Source organism: Notamacropus eugenii, chromosome 3 (genome assembly GCF_028372415.1).
Source record: "Notamacropus eugenii isolate mMacEug1 chromosome 3, mMacEug1.pri_v2, whole genome shotgun sequence".
Lineage (NCBI taxonomy): Eukaryota > Metazoa > Chordata > Mammalia > Diprotodontia > Macropodidae > Notamacropus > Notamacropus eugenii.
Window position 1 is genome coordinate 215,213,010 of NC_092874.1, and position 21,833 is coordinate 215,234,842.

Consider the following 21,833-nt stretch of genomic DNA (forward strand, 5'->3'; position numbering starts at 1 on the left):
CTATCAACAGTCATTAGAAAAAAATGTTCTAAATCACTAATAATTTGAGAAATACAAATTAAACCAACTCTTGAGGTATTATCTCACACCCAGAGATTGGCTAAGATGACGGAAAAGATAAATGGGAGAGGATGTGGGAAAAGAGGTACACTAATGTATTGCCGGTGGGGCTGTGAATTGGTCTAGTCATTCTGGCAAGCAATTTTGAACTATGCCCAAAAAACTATAAAATTGTCCCTTTGACCCAGCAATACCAATCCTATGTCTATACTCCGAAGATGTCAAAGAACAAGGAAAAGGACCTATGTACAAAAATATCTATGACAGCTCTTCTTTGTGATAATAAAGAACTGGAAATTGAGGAAATCAATTGGCAGATGGCTGAACAAGTTTTAGTATATGAATGTGATGAAACATGGTAAGACATGATGAAGGTATGGTTTCAGTAAAACCTAGGAAGATTATATGAACCAATATAAAATGAAGTGAGCAGAACCAGGAGAATGATTTACAGACTTACAGCAATAGTGTAAAGATAACCAACTGTGAAAGACTTAATAATTCTGATCAATATAATGATCTCCTACAATTACATGATGAAAAAATTCTATTCATCTCCAGAGAGAGAACTGATGAGCTCAAAGTGCAAAATGAAGCATATTTTTATCTCTTTCTTTTTCTTTTCGTTTCTTTTTTGGAATATTGCTAATATGGTGACATTTTTGCATGACTTCGTATGTGTAATGAGTACTGTATTTCTTGCCTTCTCAATGGGTGGGGGGGGGGAGAGAATTTGAAGCTGAAATAAAATAAGGTTTTTTTAAGTGAGTAAGAGGAGAGAAATTGGAGGAAGCTTTTGTGGATGACCTTTTCAAGAAGTTTAGCCACAAAGTACAGAAGAGGTAGGACATTAGTTAGTGGAGATGGAAGAATCAAATGAGGAGTTTTTGTTTTATTTTGCTTAGGATGGAAGAGACATGGACAAGGAGAAATTTAAGATAAGTAATTGAGTAGAGACAGAAAGGACAATATGTTAGAGGAGATAGGGTGGAATGAGGTCACTTGTGCAGGTGAATTGGTGGATCTCTTTGAGTGAGACAAGGGTGAAGAAAGAGGTCATGGAAGAAGGCAAGCTTTAGGTACTAAAGACTTAGTTTTTAGGCTCCCATGAAAACAAATTAGGTGATTTTTTAGAGAATCCTATATTTTTTGAGAAAAGGAAAATTCTGGATTCAAAGAGTCAGAGTGCTGTGGCAATTGTGAGTGAGTGTGTGTGTGTGTGTGTGTGTGTGTGTGTGTGTGTGTGTGTGTGTAAGCTACATTTCCTTCCCACTCTTTCTTTGAAGTGCAGAAATATTGGGCCACCTTGCTTGAGATTTTACCCACCTACTTCTTTTTTCGGTATGATTTGCTTTTTCTTTACCTTTGAAATAAATTACAAGATTAGAATATCCTATTCTTGGTGAAACCATATTGATTCTTTGAGATCAGCATTTCTTTTTCTAGATGTTCAATAACCATGTCTCTAATAATATATTCATTATATCTTTAATAGGAGTAAATGTCAAGCTCACTCTTCTCTAGTGTTGCATGAATCCTCTTCACATACTAGTCATTGGCAGTAAGCCAGCAAAGGAACAGATGTAGGAAAAACTGAAGTTTATTATGCTCAGAAAATAGGCTATAGCCAACACTTACCAATGAGTAATAAACAATAAGCCTACATAAGCAGGGTGGGTAAAATGGAATTTTACGGACAGCTGGAGAAGATAAAGATTTTGACATCAGGAAAAATCAGAAACTAGCCAATTAAAACTACAGCTATGGTTGATGTCACAAGCTTGATTTTACCAGCTTTGTCAGGGTACATGATAACTTTACTTCCAGCAAATGGTGGCAGAAAGTTCAAAATGGAATCTGAATCAGAGTTTTTCGTATCACACCGTAAGGGGGTTGGAACTCTCGGGTTATCAGGGTCATGGTGTCCTCAGGAGAAATCTCTTGAGATGTCATGTCTTGCATGACTTACGTGATGGACCACCCTTAAGCAATAACCAACCTTCAGCAATTATGTTGAGCAAGAGCAGCAACAACCAAGCACATAAGCTCAGCACACAGTGTACACAAGCATGCATGGAAGTAGAATGCCTATATATATTCTGAGCTAGCTGAGAATAAACAGAGTGCATACCAACTTTGCTCCCTCCTCATTCATTCGGGCCCAAAGAAAGATCTCATGGAGGCATAGATCTTTGGAGGACTCAACACTTTGGCGTCCAACATGGGGCTCCTCTAAAAGATACTCGGTTCCAGAGGTGGAGGAGTGGACAGCTCGGGGAAGCGTGCACCCCGATGGAGCAGCAGTGAGGCACAGCAGACACCCACAGTTTCACTTTCAGGGCGACCAAAGGCAGCGGGAAGCACCTGGGGCAAACTGGTTTTTTGGAACAATTCTGCTGGGGTAAGTTGTGTAAGCGTTCTTCCTAACACTGACTTATCATGGGGCAACAACTAGCCACTTCATAAAAGGAAACCTATGCTAGAATCATATAGAAGATCTTTAAAAAGCAGGGCTGCTCAGTACGCCCGTCGCAGATTTCAGAATTCCTGGAAACCTTGTATAAAGCCTCCCCGTGGCTAGCTGATAATCCTTCTTGTGACCCAACGTCATGGAAGGTGGTAGGGGAGCAACTTGCGGAACTTCATAGAGAAAGGAATGGGAGGGCATTACTGCGGCAGGGCAAAATGTAGAGCCTTTCACTCAAATCAGACAAAAGAATGGACAACCTTTTGTGGATTTTCTAGCCAGAGTACAAGAGGCAGTTGCTAGAACTATGGGACCTGTAGAAGGGGCGGAGATAGTAATAAAGCAGATTGTTCAAACTAACTGCAATGTAGACTGTAAAAAAGCCATGTTAAGAGTACCCAAAAATCCAACAATTGAGGACATGATATAAAGATGTGAGAGTTTACTGTTTTTGCAGCAGAAGTACACCAGGAATACATGTCTAGAGGATACATGGCAGGAAGAAACACAAAAAGGGGGCTTGTTTTAAATGTGGAAATCTAGGACACTTCAAAAAGGATTGTCAATCAGGGAGACCGACCCCACAAAAGACAGCGGCCCAAAGGCCAAAAACACCTTGCCCAAAATGTAAAACACCAGGTCACTGGGCCTCAGAATGTCGTTTAAACTTCCCTCGGGGCCCATCCCCCCGGTCCCCTCAAACTCAGTGGGGGATCGCCGCGCAGACACTGCCTTCCTTCATTCAGGCTACTGCGCAACTGCAGAGCGACTTTGCTCGCCTTCAGGGGGAGCGCTCACAGCAATAAAGCGCTTGTTTTCAGGGGGAAATTTTATACTGGGTCCTTTCTACACAATCTTCCCATATGGCCTTTTTTAATTAAAGAGGGGGAGCTTGTCGTACTCCTTAGGACACCCACAGATCATTATACAGGCATATATCCTCTGATTTGTTGTTTGGAAGGACCTCTGGAATTAAGGGAAATTCCAATGGGCAATTCCAGTGAAATTGATATAAATATTACAAAGGACCAATATGTAGCACAAATACTCAGTTTTCAGTGGCCTGCATCACAGGCACATGCTATATTTACACAAATAATAACAGAAAAAAGACCTACCTGTTACATTGAAGTAGAAGGGAGATACTTTGAAGGGCTAATAGATACAGGAGCAGATAGGACTGTATTCCCAGACATTATGTGGCCACCAGAATGGCCTAGGCGACAGGCTTATGGAACTCTGGTAGGCGTTGGTGGACAACAACAGACAGAGATACAGAAGACTAAGGTGGAGATGTGAAAACAAGGCAGGATGGGTCACACCATGTTGTTTATGGGCTTCCAGTACTACTATGGGGAAGAGATATTCTATCTCAAATGAACTTAACAGTCATCACAGCAGGAAATTTTTAATGGGGGCTAAGGTTAGGGAAGAAGGGATTGAAGTTCCTAGGATCTCTTGGAAATCTGATAATCCCATTTGGGTGAAACAGTGGCCCCTGACAGAAGAGAAGTTGTCAGCATTGATGGAGATTATTCAAGAACAATTACAGAAGGGACATATAGAACCAAGCACAAGTCCCTGGAATTTTCCTGTTTTTTGCATAAAAAAGAAATCAGGAAAATGGAGAATGCTCACTGATTTATGTAGGGTTAATGAATCTATGAATACTATGGGAGCTTTACAACCTGGATTGCCTTCTCCCAATATGATTCCAGAAGGGCAACCATTATGGATTATTGATATTAACGATTGCTTCTATAGTGTTCCTGTTCATCCACAAGATGCTGAGAGATTGGCATTCTCAGTGCCTAGTATTAACCTGCAGGAACCCCAGAAAAGATATCAATGGGAGATCTTACCCTAAGGCATGAAAAACAGTCCCGCTTTATGTCAATGGCATGTAGCAAAAATCTTAGAGCCAATCCGTAAGAGTTTCCCAGCTGCCACTATCATTCATTATATGGACGATATTTTAGCATCACATCCAGATCCAGAAATATTAGAGAACATACTTCAATGCACAGAGGAAGCCTTAAGCAAACAGGGTTTACACATAGACCCAGAGAAAGTACAAAGGGACCCTCCATTTAATTATTTAGGACATATTATTAACTCTCATGAGATTACTCTAAAAATTTCAAAATTGGAAATAGAAAGAATAAAAACTCTCAATGATTTTCAGAAATTTATAGGAGACGTACAATGGCTTAGGTCCAAGATTGGTATCACCACAGGACAGCTATGCCTGCTATATGATCTGTTGAAAGGGGATCCCACATTAGACTCTCCATGTCAATGGAGCCCTGATGCTATTAAAGCAGTCAGAGAGGTAGAACAGGCATTACAAGCCCACATAAAGGGAGAATTAGTAGAAATAAGCCAGTAACTTTATCCATCCTGAATACACAAGAGTTACCCACTGGCTTTATACATCAAAATAATGAAATATTAGAATGGATACACTTACCCACTTCCACAGGTCACACTATTACAACCTATCTCACATTAATAGCTCAGGTCATAAAAAAGGCAAGTAATCAGGTCATTCAGCTTACAGGGGACCCTCCCGAAAAGGTATTCACAGATCTAACAGTGTCTCAAATTGATGATGCACTTCAGAGAGACATAGATTGGCAATTGATAGTTAATAATCAGTTTTGTCCTGGCATTCCTTTAGAATTCAAGCAAATGTTTGTCGAATGACCTTGGATAATTCAGAATGTAGTCCAACAAAAACTCCATTTCAAGATACTTAGTTTTTACAGATGCTACTAATGTTCAAAGCTTCATTGTACAGCCCTGACCTACAATTATTAACCCTTTATGAGACCCCTTTCACATCCACACAAAAAAATGAATTATTTGCTGTGCTCAAAGCAACAGAATTACTACACCCAATAAACAGAGTAACAGATAGTCAATATATGAGTGGTCTAGTTAAATTTATTGAAACAGCATACATACCTTCAAGAGATACTCCAATTTATCAATTGCAAATAGAGCTGCAAAACACTGTTAGGAATAGACAACATCCTCTGTATATTACATACATTCGCTGTCACATCAATCTCCCAGGCCCTTTAGCTGAAGGTAATGAGATTGCTGATAACATTCTTACTTATATAGTTATAGAAGCACAGCAAGCCCACAACAAGTACCATATATCTGCCCGATCATTACGAATGTTGTATGGACTCTCTAAGAAAGAAGCCAGAGAGATTGTTACTCTGTGCATTACATGTATTCCTTTTCAAACTGCACCCAAACCTCATAACATATAATTCTAGGGGTGACACTCCCAATGATTTGTGGCAAATGGATGTCACACACATATCAGAATTTGGTAGACAAAAGTATGTTCATGTCACTGTTGATATATACTCAAGATTTGTATTGGCTACCGCACAAGCAGGAGAAGCTGTAAAGCATGTTCTTGCCCATTGATATGCTTGTTTTGCTAATCATGGAGTACCTCACGCCCTTAAAACAGATAATGGCCCAGTTTACACATCTTCTGCATTTGCTCAGTTCTGCCAAGAATTCAATATCTACCATATAACAGGAAATCCATATAATCCCTAAGGACAGGCTTTGGTTGAAAGGGCCAATGGCACACTGAAGATGGTCCTGCAAAAACAAAAAGGGGGAGAAATTGCCCCCATGCATAGACTTAACAAAGCAGTATATACCATAAATTATTTAAAAATGGATGACAGAGGTCTGACTCATGCCATGAAATATTTCATACATCAGGATATGAAACAAAAGAATAAAATTGATTAGAAGTCAAAATTGGCTCAGTCTAACTTGAGTCATGTGGAAAGACCATGAAGGTGGATGGTATGGCCCACATATGGTATTCACAAGGGGTCCAGGGTTCCTTTGTGTTTCTACAGATAATGGATCGATCTGGGTCCCAGAGAGAAGTAAGATCGTTGGTAAGCAGAATGAATCTCCTATAGATAACTCCACCGAAACCCCAAAGGTCTCAGGGTCAGCGCCAATGTGATTGTAAGAGATAGCGAGTTATCTTTGCCATGCTTCTGCAGTTGCAGCTGGCAGCCATGGCCCCGACTCCAAAAGAGCAAGAACAAGAACAGGAACAATGGGCTTTTGTGCAGGAATTGCCTTGGGTTATGTATTACAATCCTGGCATAATATCACTTTGAAGGATAGGAATGATTCTGAGACACAGGGATTTTCAACACAACACTGGACAATGATCAACAGAAAAACAATGCCAGGGGTGTGGAAGATCTTTGCGACCATTGGGGGATCCATGTCCTATATTGAAAAGAACAGGACAAATGGGGTGTTAGCTAACCACACTTATACAGCTCAAGTATGTTTGGGGGGACAATATGCGTTCATGTGGGGACCAAAGGAAAATGTTACTATTGTAAAAAGTGTTAACGGTACCTTACAAGGACTAAGAAGGACATTTATAACATCACCTGCTTCAGCTGCAAGGTTTCAGAGTGTATAGATTATAAAGCCTCCAGTGTCCTGTTCATTATAACATGACCAAAATATATACTTATGCCAGTAAAGACTAAGGGTTGGTATAGATCCAGAGCAGATCACATTTTCTGGGAATTAGAGCAGAAGACAGAAACCGGGGTGGGACCAAGGGTTAAAAGATGTATTAGTTGTATAATCTTAGGAATATCTTTGCTGATCTTATTGATCATATTCTCATTATCATTGGCTATGTCAGTATCCACAGTACAGAATGTAAGGGTACAAGCTAACTTTATGGAAGAGTTGGCACAAAATGTGTCTCTAGAGTTCCAGGAACAAAGAAAAATTGATTTGGAGTTTTATACAGCGTTAAAGGAATTAAGAGCTGCTATTGTAGCAGTTGGTGATGAACTGGATAGGTTGGAATTTCTTCAACGATTGGTATGTAATTATCGCTGGACCTTCCTATGTGTGTCTAACAACCTGTATAATGAGTCAGATTATGATTAGCAAAGGATCAAAAAGCATTTGAATGGGGTTATTGATAATCAGAATTTGACCCTGGAAATTGAGGATTTATATAAGCTTGCCTGAGCTATGTATGATGCAACAGACCAAGATTTAACTCCTGATAAAACTGCACAAAATATTATAGATTTCTTCAAACATTTATCCATTCCATCTATTTTCAGTTATATAGCTCATGCTGGAATTGATTTTATTATGTGCCTATTAGTTCTTTTATGTATCCTACCATTTATTGTTAAGTTTGCATGCTTGGTCTTAACAGGTGTGGTTAAGAGGCTAGATCATAACACACAAGTGCTCTGGAAAGCTCATCATGAATATAAAAAGGGGGAATTGTAAGGGGTTTGGAACTCTCGGGTTATCGGGGTCAAAATTTCTTGGGACGTCATGTCTTGCATGACTTACGTGATGGATCACCCTTAAGCAATAACTGACCTTCAGCAATTATGTTGAGCAAGAGCAGCAACAGCCAAGCACGTAAGCTCAGCACACAGTGTATACAAGCTTCTTGCATGTATGGAAGTAGAATGCCTATATATACTCTGAGCTAGCTGAGAATAAACAGAGTGCATACCATCCTTGCTTCCACCTCATTCATTTGCACCCGGAAGAAAGATCTCATGCAGGTATAGATCTTTGGGGGACTCAACATCACACTAATTCACAAATTCCACTCTGAATGTGGTAAGTCAGTGAAGACTTCTCAGGAACCTAAGTCTTAACTAAAGCAGACGTAAGAACTGAGGTTCAGTTTATCAAAATCATATGATATGGGGAAACTTGAAGCTGTGAAACCATCTGTCACCCCTCTCCCCAGTTTTGCTGACTCCCATTTCCCTATTTTTGAAATAGAGACTGCTAGCTCAGCCTGTTGAGTCCCATTTCCTTATTTCTGAAAATAAAGACTGCTCACTCAAGTTCTTGACCAAAAAGGTGGGGGGGGGGGGGTGTTTGTGGTTTTCTGCTATATAACCTTGCATCTGCTTCTTTAAAATGCTTCCCCTCCTCCAATCTGCTTGGAGGAGGGTAAAGTCTGGTTCTTGCAAGAATCGAATAAAGGACTTTCTGTTTGTACTTTGAGATGCTTCTGAGTAGTCAATTTGAGTAGAGGTCTCGCCATCCCACATACATTCTCTTCTCTTTTTGGAAAATGTGAACATTTGCCATTCTCCTGTCATGGGGCATTTATCATTTCTTCACAGTCCCTCAAAGATTATGGACTCTGTGTCCACAATAATACCCAACAATTCTTTCAATATCCTGAGATGTACTTTGTCTTACCCTGGTTACCTGAAGTGATCAAGAACAGTTGGGTACTCTCTTGCTCTTGTGCTGACCTCATTGTTGTATGCCTGTGAAACATGAACAGTCTACCAGTGCCATGCCAGGAAACTGAATTGCTTCCATTGGAACTGTCTTCAGAAGATTCTGAGGATCACCTGGCAAGATAAGGTATCAGACACTGAAGTCCTTGCTTGAGCTGAACTGCCAACCATTCAAACTATTCTTCAGAGAGCGCAACTCCAATGGTCTGGTCATGTTGTTCAAATGCAAAATATCTACTTGCCAAAAAGACTATTTTACGGAGAACTCACATGGGGCAGGCAATCACATGGTGGTCAGAAGAAGCGATACAAGGACACTCTCAAGATCTCTCTCAAGAACTTTGGATTTGATCATGCAACAAGGGATCATGCAACACTGACACAGGACCACTCAGCATGGTGTACACCCATCTGAAAGGGTGCTGTGCTCTATGAGCAAAACAGAATTGAGATAGCACAAAGTAAATGTAGGATGTGCAAATTTGGATCATCCACCCCAAAAATTCATACAGACTATCCATGCCCAACCTGTGCTAGAGCATTTTGAGCTTGTATTAGTCTGATCAGCCACAGTTGAACACACTGAAACTTCATTTAAATCATGGTGATATAATTTTGGTCCTCTCTGAAAATGAAGGACAATAATCAACCAACCAATCAATTTATCTTGGATTACAACTACCTGTTAGCCATTTTGATTCTTTCCTTTCCTGACCAGGAATTATCTTTTTGCCAGAAAAATCAAAAACAAAACAAATATAGGTTATTGTTTGGAATCTAAAACTTAGACTTAAATAAACATTCGGTTGGGGTAGGGAGGGTGGGGGTGTCCTGCATAGTCATTTTCTTTGCCTCATGATCCCTCCTGTGTTTCTCTTGGGATCTCCTGGGAATTTGGTTTATATCTACCTTCTTCAATTCCTTTGCAAACCTCAAGCTAACAATGCATAGAACATGGAACACATTTATCATAACCAAAATAGAAATCAAAAAGGATAAGTAAGCCCATAGTCAAAAAACATTTTGCACTGTTGAGATATAGTGCTTTATTGTCTTATAGTTATAGCATTTATACCGTCCTCCAGAGTTGAGGCCCCCATGTGCTAAGCTAAGCTAAGATTCCCAGAGAGGTAAACAATCTACCTTTATAGTAAATCCTGTCTTAGAGTCAATCAATCAACCAATTATTTTTGATTAAGCTTCTAATATGTGCCAATCAATGGGGATCAAATTTTTTAAAAAGACAGTCCTTGTTCCAAAGCAGTCAAAGTCTTGAACCCTTTCTCTCTTACTCTCTTTTGAGTATGTTGTGTGGAACTCTGCCAGCTCTCCCTTGAACTTCCAGAGAGAGGAGATCTCCTGTCTTCTCCCTAGAAGCAGATATAGTAGTTATAATCAGAATATGCTTGCCTAAATAAGTCTGAGAATGGATCTCAGGTCTCTTGTTACATGTTCTGTTTTGTATTTCTTTCCCTGAGTATAGGTCACCAAACAGCAATTCTGGGAAATGGATGTTTGAGCTTGTCATTTGTAGAGGGCCAGTACTGATGGAGTCCAGAATGTGATGTACTGTCCAGGTTTTACTTGAGACTAATAGTAGCACTAGAGCTGACTTTCTCAGGATATTGGCTCACCATCACACTCCTGTTATGCAAGGATGAGAATGTCCTGACCCTGACTGTACACCTTGAGACAGTCACATGAAAGGAACTAAGATAAAGAAGCAAAATAAGGAGGCTTAAAATTTCCTCATGAGAATAACCGTGCTTGCTTGCTTGCTTGTAAGAGAGTATATAAACCTTGACCCTCAGATCAATAAACAGATTCAGCTCAGAGTCCTGCCTGGCTTGTGTCTCTTCATTCCACATTCACCCAGGTTTGCGGCTGCCTGCCTTAGCACTGGCAGCAGTCATTCATGACAACAAACCCCAAAATATGAAATAGTTTTAGAAAGAAATTTGTTAGGACCTTTGGTAGTAGAGAGTGAGCCAGAAAAACTATGTGGCTCCATTTCCCCCAGGCTCTGGAAGTTTTATATTATATAGGATTTAGACAAGGGTACTTACATAAGAATTACATATACTCAGTTAAGCAATTTTCCAGTGAGGGCAACTTGAAAGCAAGGTAGATTGAGATGGGTATTAGTATATATGAACATTCAATAAAATTTGGACAAAGGCAGGCATAAGGACTTCACTATTACTGAGGCACAGTGATGGAGTTAAGACCCTCAGTCATTCCATTCAAGTACTGAATCATAGTGCCATGTTCATTAGAATATTGGTATGTCTGGTTACTAGGTTTGGGTAGTGGTTTGTGACCTAAGAAAGGGCTATAAGTAAGGGATTCTCTATTGCTAAACAGAAGATTCATTGACCTGGCCCTTGGGGCTACCAGGACACTAGGTTTCAACTTTGGTCAGCAGTTCTTAAACTAAAGGGAGATACATTTAGCTCAACCTTGGATGTTACCTATCCAACTGATTTGGTTAGATTTTGTTAGGAAGGGATGGCTAGAAGAATCCTTAGAGGAAGTGGCATGTTGACATTTGCCAAAATCAACAATAAATGGGCAGGTTACAATGGTCCAGAGGTAAGCCACACAGCAGTAGCAGCAGCAGGAATGAAACCTAAATGGGCACAAGAAAGGAAGAGGGGCAAAGCCCAGGAGTATGAAGCATTGTAGACAGACATCCACTCCAAGAGAGTGGATCTCTGGACATCAGCTGAGAGTGGGAAACATCTTTTGATACTGTATCTTCTTATCTCACCTACTTCATTTCTGACCTGAAATGGATCAACACTCTCAGTGGTTCACAATATTGGTGTGAGACTTTGTGTGGACACAGATTTGGATTTACAATTCAAGTAATTCTCCAGTCTCAGACTTCCTAGTAGCAGAGATTGTAAACATGTACCACCATGCCTAGCCCCTTCTATGTGTTGTTTGGGCTTTTGAGCATGCTCAGTTTGCCTAGCATGGAACTCACTGCATCCCCTACCAAATGGGTAGGTTTAGCCTCTTAAAACTGATGAGGCCAAGCCATTCATTCTCTTTCTGGCATTTTTAAGGGGCTGTGCTCTTTCTGGTGACTCATCTGCTGTTCTCAGCAAGGATGTTATGAACTGAACAGAGAAGAAGGGAAGGGCACATCTTTTCCCTCCTTCTTTGCCCCAGATCTGAGAGATGTGTTTAGTGTTATTTATTTCTGTTCTGTGTTGTTCTGTTCTGTTCTGTTCTGTTCTGTGCTCAGTTTCAGCTGCCAAAGATGATCCCCATAGGAGTTCAAGCCATGGAGACCTTGGAGCCAAGATTGCAAGCCATGGTGAAACCAGCCAGGATGACATGGTAGCCCTGAGAATTCAGAGTGTTTGAGAGAAGTTTTGGACTTGGAACTGGGACTATGATCTATGGGAACCAAGTTAAACTATGAATTCAATCCTTCTCCCCTCCACAGAGACTGAGGTGTGTGTGTGGAGGAAGAGAGGAGGATGGAATTATGTCAAACTTATTGGAGGAGTAAGTTTAAATATGTGTGATTATAACTTTTGAAATCAATATTCCTTTGTAAGGCTCCAGTGTTAAATGTAGGGGCTCACAACACAAGTGAATCATCATATCATCTGCAAAAAGATAATTTTCTTTCTTCTTTAATTATGCTTATTCCCTTCTTTCTCTTTCTTTTCTTCTTACTGTTAGATAACATACTCACTTTAAACAAAGAAAGCTTTTAATAATTTTTATACTCATTCCCCTGAATGAATAGCACTTCCTAATGGACTGCTACTTGTTCAAACCAGTGCAAGCCCTTCTATGCTGTTCCCAATTTGAATTTCCTGCCTTGGTATCCATTGGTCAGGATTCCAGGCTTCACTCTACCCGATGGGGGCCACATTCCTCATTTTCTTTATAGAATGACACGATATAAATTCTTTTAAAGGAATTCCTTTAATTGATGTACAATCTTTCTGGTGTCGACCTGTAAGTTTGGTTAAAGAGGCAAACAGGCTAAATGACATCTTAATTGAATAGGTAGAAAATACAATAAAATAAGAGAGTTGAGAAAGTGTCAGTTGAAATTACTTTCCAGGATATCTGTGTTTTCTTTACCATTACATGCCATAACATAGTATGTGTCCATAAAATATTAAGAAAAAGTCCTATTATTCAAGATAGTGTCTTGGGTCAAGGGTCTCATAAAGAATGCCCTTAAGTCAGCCCCATCTGTTTTTGTGGTATTCTCTGAGTTTATTCAGAAAACAAAGAAGCTGTTAGGTCTAAGCTCTTTTCCCGATTGATTAGTTCAGGTTCTGGTCCTTATTAAGGTCCAAAAATGATATTAAATGACTATCTAGTATTACAGATATTACATATTTTCTGCAGAAACATAAGTTCAATTCATCTCTTACTTTGCTATGGCTAGTTTTTCTAGCATTAAGTTTCATAATAATGAGCATCTTTATTAATATAATCTCATATTTATAGTTATTCTTATATTGAATCAACCTCTGTTCCTGGTACAAACCCAATCTAGCCATTGCATAATCTCTCTAATATATCTTTGCAGCCTGCTTGTTCATATTTTATATAGAATTTTTTGTATCTAAGTTCATCATTATGAATATCAGTCTGCAGTTTTCTAGCTCTGCTCTATGTCTCTGTGGTTTAGATAGAATGACTATATTTGTATAATAGAAAGATATTAGAAGGATGCTTTCTCTTCTTATTGCAAAAAGTTTACATACTATTGGAATTAATTGTTCTTTAATCTGTCTTTTGATAGAATTCACTTGTAAATACATCTGGTCCTAGAGTTTTTTCTTTGGGATTTCATTTATATTTTGTTTAATTTTTTTTCATCTATTAGATTATTTAAACAGTGTATTTCTTCTTTTTGTCAATCTAAATTATACCTTTTTTTGTATTTGTCTATTTTCTCAAAATTTTTTGTTTTTAGCATGAGATTGGGTAAATAGTTGTTGACTATTTCCTTTGTTTCCTCTTTAATTGTTTTTGGTACTTCCTTTTTGTTTTTTTGATATGAACAATTTCATTTTCCTCTCTCTTTTTAATCAAATTAGCTGTGCTGACATAATTTATCAAGTGTTTTTTAATGGCTCCTGGTTTTAATTATAAATGGTATTTTTGCTTTCAATTTTATTATTCTTTAAATTTTCAGAATTTCCTTTTTCTTGTTTAGTTGAAGATTTTTTATTTGTTGTTGTTAAAAATTTTACGGCTGTATGTCCCATTCTTTAATTTGTTCTTTCTTCTTTTTGTTGACGAAGGATAAATAAATACATTTTCTCCTAAGAATTGCTGTAGCTATATCCCATGGGTTTTTGGTATATTGTCTAATTATTGTCATTTTTTTTGTGAGGAAATTTTCTATCATTTGTTTTTTGTAACAAATTCTTTAGAATTATGTTATTCAGTTTTCAATTATTTTTAAATTTGAAGACCCTTCATTGATTACAATTTGATTGCATTGTGATATATGTTTTTCTTCATTTTTTGATGAAGGCTTTATGCCCCAAAATATGGTCAGTTTTTGTAAAGGTGCCATGTACAACTGAGGGGTGCCCATTCACTAATCCCCAGAGACCTAGCATCTCTAATTTTGATTAAATTCTGTTCAGGACCTTAATTTATTATTTGTTTACATTTTATTTAGATTTGTCTAGATCAAAAAGGGATGCATTAAATTCCCCCACTATTATGATTTTACTTTCTACTTGTGTCTTAAATTAGATGAACTTCAAGTATCTATTTGATGCATATATTTTAAGTATTGATATTGATTTATTATTCATATAATATAATTACCCTCCTTATCTCTTTTTATTATGTTTATATTTAATATATCCTTAACTGAGATCCTAACTGCTACTCCTTTTTTAGTCAAAGAATAATCAATTTTGCTTCAGCCCATCATTTTCACTCTATGTAATTCTTTGAGTTTCAGGTGTGTTTCTAATAAACAACATTGTTGGATTTGGTTTTCTAATTGAGTCTGATATCTTCTACTTTATGATGATTCATACTTTTCTTCTTCAGGGCAATGATTATTAAATGTGCAAATTTTGCATCCCATTCAATTGTACTTTATTCTCTTTTTGCTTCTGGTGGTAGAAAAGAGGGAGTTTACCTGTGATAATGTTTAATATAAAATTTTGAAATAATCTCTTTGTTCTCTCTGAAGCAAACTCAGAGAATGCCTCTTCCTATGTCAACAAAAGCCAGCCAGGGCTGACTTAACATTCCTTAAGAGACCTTTAACCTAAGACACTATCTTGAATAACGGGACGTTTTCCATATCTTAATATTTGTAGACATATACTATGTTATGGCATGTTAATGGTAAAGAAAACACCGACATCTTGGGTCGTAATTTCTATGTGAAACTTTGTCAAACTCTGTTATCTTATTGTATTTACAACCTATGCAATTAAGAAATTCCTTTTTAATGGTCTAGTTAGTCACTTATGGAGATCATAAATCTGAAGGACACAGAACACTTCTTTGTCCTAAAACATATTTAAGGCTGCCCAATTCTTTGTATTGGTAGCCAGAACATTTCTGGCTCCATAATGCATTATGTTACCGTTTTCTTTAATAGGGAATTGATCAATTAATTAATTAAATTATAAAATGTATGCATTTAACCTGTTGCCTTTTCTTTAACCAAGTTTTCAGGTCAACACCTGATAATTATGATCTTATATGTGAAACAGTCTTTTTCTTTTCTGTGGTAGCTCTTCTCTTGCCTTTACCTGCCTTGGATCCCAGGCTTTTATACTTTCTTCCTTTCCTTTTAATTCCCCCTTAATGTTTCTCTTTCCAACTTTTGAATTTGTTTTGCTTATAAATTATTCTCTTATCTATCTTGCCCTTCCTCTTTCAGTGGATCCCTGGGCTGTGTGGAGGAGTCTTCACATGATTCTTCTTATTTCTTTCTAGACTGCTGTATTTCTAAGCCCCACTGGGATGTTTGAGCAGGGGGAAGGGAGAGGACAGTTATCAAGGCTCTTCTATGAAGCCATAAGATGAAATACCCTCCTCTTTTCTTTTTTGCTCAAGTTCTTTTCAATTCTAAATCTACGAGTTTTCTTTGAATCTAATTTCCTGCCGTCATCCTTCCCCTAATCTGTCCTTTAGCCTTCCCCACTCTGAGGGAAACAATCTACTCTACATTTGAATGAGCCTTGGGAAAGGATTGACCTGGGTGAGGACTGAGTGAGCACTTCAAACTTAGCTAGTTAGTGCAATAATTGAGTACTGGTCCTGGAGTCAGGGAGACCTGAGTTTAAATCCAGACTTAGATTACTGGGTGTGTAACCCTGGACAAGTCACTTAACCTCTATCTGCCTCAGTTTACTCAAGTGTAAAGTTGTGAGGATCAAATGAGATAACATTTTAAAAGTGCTTAGCACAGAGCTTAATAATAAGTACTTAATAAATGCTTGTTTCCTTTATAACTAGACAAAATTCCATTATCTCCTGCTCAGGACCACTATCACTCAAGACCAAGGACTCTTCATCTGCCCATCTCTTGCTCAGGGATGGATATTAAATCGATGTTTCACAATGAAATTTGAAAGACATGAAAATCTACTCTCCTAAGACTCAGTCAGAATCCTTTCAATTCTTAATCATAGCCTAAAGAAACCAAACTTCTTTCCCTTGACTTTGCTTCCCTACTCCCTCATATTCATCCATGTCAAATCCCATCTGCTATCATACTGAATCTACAGTCAAAAAAATCCTTCATGTTGTGCCTGTGTTCTCTCTCTCTCTCTCTCTCTCTCTCTCTCTCTCTCTGTCTGTCTGTCTCTCTTTCTCTCTCTCTCTCCCTCTCTCTTATATTTTGTGTATATTCTTCATTTCATTTTTGATGAACATATTACCACCTCTCCCCATCCACCCCAATATGATATCAGCTCCTTCAATGCAGAAACTACTTTATCATTTTTCTGTGTATCCTTAATCCTGGACACTGATCCTGGCATATAGGAAATGCTTGTGGACTGAGTGACTGATTGCTATGGGCGAGAATAGATACCAAGAAGTATCTCTTGCCTCTGCTCTGGTCACCATCTAGTCATCATAGCATCTGGGTTTACTCTGCTTTTGCTCAAGTCACTGTTACTGGCTCCCATTCTCCTTGATTCTCTATTACAAAGTGGGAAGATCTGCACCTTGATCTCTCTCCATATGGCTAACTTGAATCCAAAGTAAAAAATTGAACCTATTATGTTTCTCTTGAAACCTCATCTTCCTAACTTCCCAATTACTGTCAAAGGCACCACAATTTTCCTACTCCTATAGATTCAAAACCTAGGTGTTATCCTCCACTTCTCACTTTCACTCCCCATATCCAATTAATTGTCATTTCTAATTATGTACTATTTCTTGTATATGCCCCCCTTCTCTTCCCTGACACAGTGACCAGTCTGACACAGATCCTTATCACCTCACTCCTGGATTATTGCAATAACTTTCTGGTTAATCTCCCTTCTTAAAGTCTTTTCCCCACTCCAATCCATCTTCCACTCAACTGTCAAATTGGTTTTCCTTAAGCTTAGATCTGACCATGTAATCATCCCTCTATTTAACAAACTCCAATGGCTCACTACTTATGTTCATGATAAAATATAAAATCCTCATAACTTGGCTCCTTCTTATCTTGTCTAGTCTTCCTAAACCTTCTTCCCTTGACATACTCAGTGATCTAGTGATGTGCATTTTCTTGTTCTTCCTTGAATTCTATTCATTGACCCTCTATTTCTCAACTCTGGGTATTTTCACCATGCCTGGAATTTCACCATTTTTGGTAAAATGGTGCCAGGAATTTTTTCCCTTGTCATTTCTACATCCTGGTGAGTGAGATGAGGTTATTGTGAAGACTTCTCATAATAAAAATGTGGAGAAAATAAAAGACAGACCTGAAGATTAGTCCCCACAAGGACTCTCTCTGAACTCCTGATTTCCAGGAATCCAGGGCTTGTGGGCAGTTAGGGCCTTTCCCCTCCCTTCTCTCTGATAGTGCTACCTGAGCACTGGTATTTTACCAAATAAGGACATAATGTATTGTAGCTGGAGTTTCTTGGAAATTACTCAAATCTCTCCTTGTTTGCTATACTGTTGCCACATCAGCACTAGATACTCCAAATAAGGAGTTCTTGACTTCTATTTCACAAGCTCCCTCTTCTTCTCCTCTCCTCCTCTTTACTTTAGTTATAGAACTGCCACATCAGCAGTTAGTTAGGTATTAGATAAGGGAATGAATTTGGATAGGTGGATCTAGGTTTCATGATTTCCCAGTTCTTGTTTAGTTTTTTGCACTTAGACTGTCAGCCCTCCTCCCAGCCAATGGAGAGGTGGGATAGTTGGGGGGCAGGATTAGGGTATATGATGGTGCTTTGTTCTCTGTAAGCTGCCTCCTTCCACTAGTCTGTCCTAGTGGAAGTGATGCCCCTTTCTCGCGAGAACTGAATAAAACACTTTCTGTTCTTACCTTGAGAAGCCTCTTTATTTTATAAAATTTGGGTAAGGGTCTTGCACCCCATACACTGGCTTCATTGGTTCCCTTCAAGTCTCAGTTAAGATCTTATCTTCTGCAAGAAGCTTTTTCTGGTCATCCTTAATCTTTGTTCTTCTCTCTGACATTCCTGCCTCCCACTCACCCCCCATCCCCGCCAGTTTATCTTGAATGTATTTTACTTGTATATGGTTATTTACATGGTGTCTCCCCATTAAAATGTGAAATTCTTGAGAGCAGGGAATACCTTTTTATTTACTTTGTGTTAGTGCTTAGCACAGTGCTAGGAGATGTTTAATAAATTATCCATTGACTGACTGACTGGTAACAGTCTCCTGGCTACTTTCACTCCAGCAGCCACAGGTTCCCAAAATCAAATCTCCTCTTCTCCAAGAGAATTAGATAATTTTCACAGAGACCATTAAGAAGTAGAAACAATTATAGATGAATATGGTTTCCTGTTCATCTCTGATAACCATATTTCGTTAGTTTCCTTTTTTTTATGGTCCCAATTTAAAATAGATTATTTTTTCTTTCAGGACAAGAATTCCATTTCCATTTCTTTACAGCACTGATCAGGTAATATTGTTCACTTCTTTCCCTCTGTATTCATTCAACTTTTCGGAATGCCGAGATTTACATAGTAGTTCAACTGGTATTTTTAAAATTGTCACTGCACTCAGTCTTGGTTATAAATTTAAATCCTTCAGTTTTTGAAAAGCTTTATGGTATTCTCTCTATCTGTCTGTCTCTGTCTCTCTGTCTCTGTCTGTCTGTCTCTGTGTGTCTCTGTCTCTCATCCAGAAGAACTGTGTTTAGATGGGGCTTCTCCACCACTTTGAAATCTGCCAGACATAACTTTGAATGTGCCCCCTGTCCTCTGGTACAATTTAGGAATGGTGAGGTTGTAGACTTTTTCCAATTCTTTCTGCTATTCATATTCTTTCTTCTCAGTAATCTGGTTCTTGTTGAACCAGTTGGGTATTGCATTACATTAGCAACAGATTCTATTTTTCTTCATCACTTATTTTGCCTTGGAGTTTCTCATATTCCATTATAGTTTTTATCTTGAAAAACTTAAGATTCAAGAGAATTCCTAAAAGATGCCTCATCTTTCTGCCACTCATCTTTAGCTTTTTATTTCCTGTACTTAATGTCTTCTTTGCTCAGGCAACCTTTGTCATTGGTGATAGTGATCTTATTTTCCTCTGCTCTTATCTACAGCAGACACCTTGGGGATGCCATTTGCATGAATTTCAAAGGTTATTTCAAGATGAGGAACACTGCTGGGAGTAGAGAGGATTCCAGTGAATTCAAATGTGTCAAATAGATTGTTATCCTTTGTCTCTGCTCTCTCACTGTTATAGACCTTCAGAAATACACCAAGTTGGTTGTCTGTATCCACTTGGTAGGAATGGTAATATCATATTTGATACTGAACTGTCATAACTATGCCAGAAGTTTCAATACCAAGGGTAAGGAGAGAGATATCAACAGATATTTTCAGATTCATCTGTGGCAAGATCACAACCTGGACATCTACAATATAAGCAAGAGCCTCATCAGGATTGATATTTTTGCATATATCCTTGCAATTGAAGAAGGCGTTTAAAAATTTCTGGATCTTAGGGGTGTGAGTGGAACCACCCACCAAAACAGTTTCATGAATCTATGATTTGTTTCGAATGACATCCCTTAGGATCTTTTCCATGGGATTCACTTTGCCAAAGAAAAAGTTAAACTTCAGTTCTTCAAAATGGGTTTGGATAATAGAAGTAGAAATTGAGAACTTTTTTTGTTTTTATTGTTGTTCAGTCATTTCAGTCATGTCCTACTCTTCATGACCTCGTTAGGAGTTTTCTTGGCAGAGATGCTGGAGTGGTTTGCCATTTCCTTCTCCAGATAACTTATTAGAGGGAATCAATCTCAGTAATGGACTAGTTACAGAAAGGGAGTGCATGTTTTGCATATTCACAAGCAGTTCATAGTCAGCAGAAAGTCCTCTTGTTCTCATGATATCATGTCTTTTTTGTGCTTGTGCTTTAACTCAGCAAAGTAATAGTTGACCATGTTGTTGTTAAAGTCTTCCCCTTCTAAGTGGGTTTCCCCAGCTGTGCATTTGACTTCAAAGATGCAATATTCAATGGCAAAACTGGAGACATTGAAAATTCTATCTCCAAAGTCAAAGGTCAACATTAACCTTTTTTGTTCAAGCCATAAACAATAACAGCAGCAGCTGGCTCATTGATGATCGGGAGCACATTGAGACTAGAACATAGTTACAGCATCTTTGGTGACCTGACGTTAGGAATCATTGAAGTAGGCTGATACTATGACCATAGCATTTGTAACAATCAAAGTTAAGTTTTGTCAGTTTCTTTTATCTTGGTCAATTCCATAGAAGGTGCTTCTTTTGGACATCTTTTGGCCACACTTTTATACTCCAATTCTTGTGCAATCAAGGCAATGATGTCATTTGTCCTTTTCAAGAATGAAGGACAAACAACAACTCTACCATGAAAGGCCAATGCTCTGATTATGCAGTAGCATCATTGTATGAACAATTAGATTCTTGGCATCAAAAAGTATGTTTTGGGGGCTCAGTGCAACTTGATTCTTTGCAATTTCACTGGTAGAATATTTTGTGTTAGTAAAGTTGATGTAGTTTGAGATGGTCCCGTTTCTTTGGTCATTAGCAATAGTCTCCATTTTTCCATGTTGGGAAACTCCTACAAAGGAATAAGTGGTGCCAAGATCAATGCCAACTATTGTTACTGGGGCATGTAAGTTATTGCTGACCAATGAGAGGAAAAAAAAGGGTTACTGCTCTGCTGAGTGAGGCCATTTCAGTTTCTGAAAAGAAGTGCTATATTACTCCTCAGGACCAGAAATTCTGCAGTCCCTTTCAAAATCCTAAGGTGTGCTACACATCTTCAAGTATTCATTATAAGCAGCAAATAAATGTCAAAATGAAAAATAGTAAGAATGGTGATACTAACAGCACAGGTACCCATGGGACCATTTCCATCGAATGAATGGCAGAAGTACATGCAATAGAATCAGTACAATGCAAGCATCACTTCACAGACTTCATTAGCAAAATGCCCAAATTACATGCAAGATATATTACATACGGGACATGTAAATCAATAGTGCATAAACAAATAAGCATAAATGACAATATGAAGTAAAGCAATAGCAATTTCTATAGCTATACATTATAATAAAACATAAATGAGCATCCATGTATATACAAATAAATAAGAAATTATGCATAATTAGCGAATGTAACTGCAACATTTGCATGACGTGAACACATAAGCAAACAAATAGGAACAACCAAATTAAATAGATGTATATTCAAAATAGGATGTGCATGTGATAAGCATACATATCAATTAACGTGTGCACATCACATGAATAGGCATTCATATTGTCATCTGGGTAT

At 38.2% G+C, this 21,833-nt stretch overlaps 1 long non-coding RNA gene across 1 annotated transcript; it reads left to right on the top strand.

Annotated features, from left to right (window-relative positions):
- Nucleotides 1-1,893: 1,893 nt before the first annotated feature.
- Nucleotides 1,894-21,055, top strand: LOC140533942 (uncharacterized). Its single transcript, XR_011977115.1, has 4 exons — nt 1,894-2,461; nt 12,098-12,363; nt 18,925-18,964; nt 19,610-21,055. It is a non-coding gene; the product is annotated as an uncharacterized lncRNA (long non-coding RNA).
- Nucleotides 21,056-21,833: the final 778 nt, after the last annotated feature.